At 55.9% G+C, this 2,192-nt stretch overlaps 1 protein-coding gene across 2 annotated transcripts in view; it reads right to left on the bottom strand.

Moving 5' to 3' along the window:
• The window catches only part of CUNHXorf40A (chromosome unknown CXorf40A homolog), an 8,985-nt gene extending 6,838 nt beyond the window's left edge, over positions 1-2,147 (bottom strand). Inside the window, exon 1 of one of the 2 annotated variants that reach the window (XM_027847204.1) lies at positions 2,064-2,147. The gene's annotated coding sequence lies outside the window, so the exon portion shown is untranslated. Of the gene's footprint in view, positions 1-2,010; positions 2,032-2,063 lie in introns of those variants that run through there. The other variant, XM_027847205.1, reaches the window with a different exon arrangement.
• Between the last annotated feature and the right edge of the window lie 45 nt (positions 2,148-2,192).

Raw genomic sequence — 2,192 nt, 5'->3', positions numbered from 1 at the left:
TCAAGTGTCTGAGGCCACATTTGAACTCAGGTCTTCCTGACTCCAAGGCTAGAGCTCTATCTACTGCGCCACCTAGCTGTATCTACTGCGCCACCTAGCTGCCCCCTACTCCAGGTCTTTTTCACATGAACTCCCTTCAAACCAGATCTTTTGTATCTTGTATTTTTGGGGACATTTCCTTGAGATAGTCAAGCCCATCTTTAGGATGGTTCTACATGACCTGGGCATCTTGTCTTTTTGCTTTGGTCTTGTCTTAGCCTGATTCTTGAAGACTATTCTTACTTTCTATTCACTTACTACATGAAATACCGTACATGATGCAAGGTAAGGGGGAACTATCATGGCTTTGATAATCCTACGATCTTAATCCTTGACTGAAGTTCAGTAACCACTTTAGACAAATAAAATGGAAGAGTAAAAGTGGAATGGAGAAGGATCAAGAAAGAACATTTGGGGAATGACATTATCAACAGGCCTGTTAGTACCATAGGCAGGAACTGGGAAGGCAGGAGCCAGTTTTCAATCACCTAGGCATCATCTATGTGGCCATGATTGAAGAAGGTAGTTAGTAAATGGGAAAGTACGCTGTGCTGCAGGCAATGAGGGCTTGAGGTGAAAATCTGTGACTGTGGGAAGAATGACAACTCTCACTTCCCTGGGGCTTTTAGGATGAAGAAGCATGTTCCTCAGTATCCTCACTCCTGGGAGGATAATCAACAGCAGCGTCTCTGAGTTTGGCACAAAGATCATTTTACATGGGTTGCTTCTTTCTTCCACCTTTTCTCATTCATTCATTCAGTTCACATCTAATCAGATCCTGCTCTATCCTGGATAAATGAGACCTGATCCCTACCTTCATAGAGATTACAGTCTAGGTGAAGGGGTGAGGGAGCATGTGGCTTGGGGGTACAGGAGGATGGCCAGGAAACATCCTGGAAGAGGCTCCATTTGCACTCAAGTCTCCAATCGTTAGGATTTCAGCAGGTGGAGCATTCCAGACAAGCCAAAGGCATATCTCTGCAGAAGTTTTTTTTTTGGGGGGGGGGCTTCCATTTTGGCTGGTGTGTCCAGTGTCCAGAGCTTTGTGGTTTAAGCTGGATAAGTAGATTGGGTGAGACATTGTTAGGTCGGGCAATCCTGGCTTGGCCCTAGGGCAACTGAAATTCGGGGAAGGTTGACAGCACCATAGGAAGTCCCCAAGATCACAGATCTAGAACTGGAAGGGGCCTCCCCTCCCCTGCCCTGCCTCGGTCACATAGTCTAACCCCCTCATTTTACAGATGAGAAAATTGTGGCCCCCAGATAGCAGTGACTTGCCCAAGGTCACAGCTGCAACTCTGGGATTCGAAACGGCAGCGCCGGAAGCCTTACGTCACAGAACTGCGGGAGGCGTCCCTCTCTGCTTCTATACGCCCACTCCCATCAACCTTGACTTGGTGACCCCTGCCCTGCTCTAAACTGGGGGGCCCTGGCTGCCTGGCTTAGGCAATTAGGCATTTTCCCAGCCCAGGACTCAGGAAGGAGGGGGAGGGGGGCGCAACGAAAGGGAGGGGGAAGGAGGGAAAAGGGAGGGGGGAGGAGAAAGTCTTGGGCCTTCAGCTGCAGTCGCAGTCGCTGCTGCTGCTGCTGCCGCTGTCGCTGCTGCCGCCACCGCCACCACCCGCCGCCGCCGCCTGGGGGCGCAGTGCCTTCAGCTCGGAGAGCTCAGGGACCTGACGGGGATCCGGCCAGGGACGCAGCGCGCTGGGCCAGACGCCGGCAGGAACAGGATGGAAGGGCCTAGAGGCGGCCTACCGCTTTCCGGGGGCCCCGGCCGGAGCCCGAGCGGGAGGGGGGTGTTGGGGCGTGGGGGTTTGTGGGCCTCCGGCCGAAGGGCACACCTCATGGAGGGAGGGGGGAAGGCGAGAAGGAAGGAAGGGGGGGAGGGGGTCAGGACAGGGGAGGGGGAGGCGCTGGCGGCCCAGGGGAGAGAGGGGGCCCCGCCCCGGCCCTCCTGCCCCGCCAACCCACCGGGAGGGCAGCGGGCGAGGGGTGTTGGGCGGCGGGCAGCGCGGCTTGCTTACAGAGAGGGAGTGCAGGAGACCAGAGCGGAGCCTCGGCGGGAGGGTAGCGGCGAGGCGCGGGAGCAGTGGGCCGCCCGGCCGGGCGGTCAAAGGAGAAGGAGGAGGAGCTTGGGGAGGAGCCTCGGGCCG

The sequence above is a fragment of the Vombatus ursinus genome, unplaced genomic scaffold, assembly GCF_900497805.2.
Source record: "Vombatus ursinus unplaced genomic scaffold, bare-nosed wombat genome assembly UNPS02015358.1, whole genome shotgun sequence".
Classification (NCBI taxonomy): domain Eukaryota; kingdom Metazoa; phylum Chordata; class Mammalia; order Diprotodontia; family Vombatidae; genus Vombatus; species Vombatus ursinus.
Note: the sequence above shows the minus strand (reverse complement) of the source record. Positions and strands in the feature narration are given on the sequence as shown.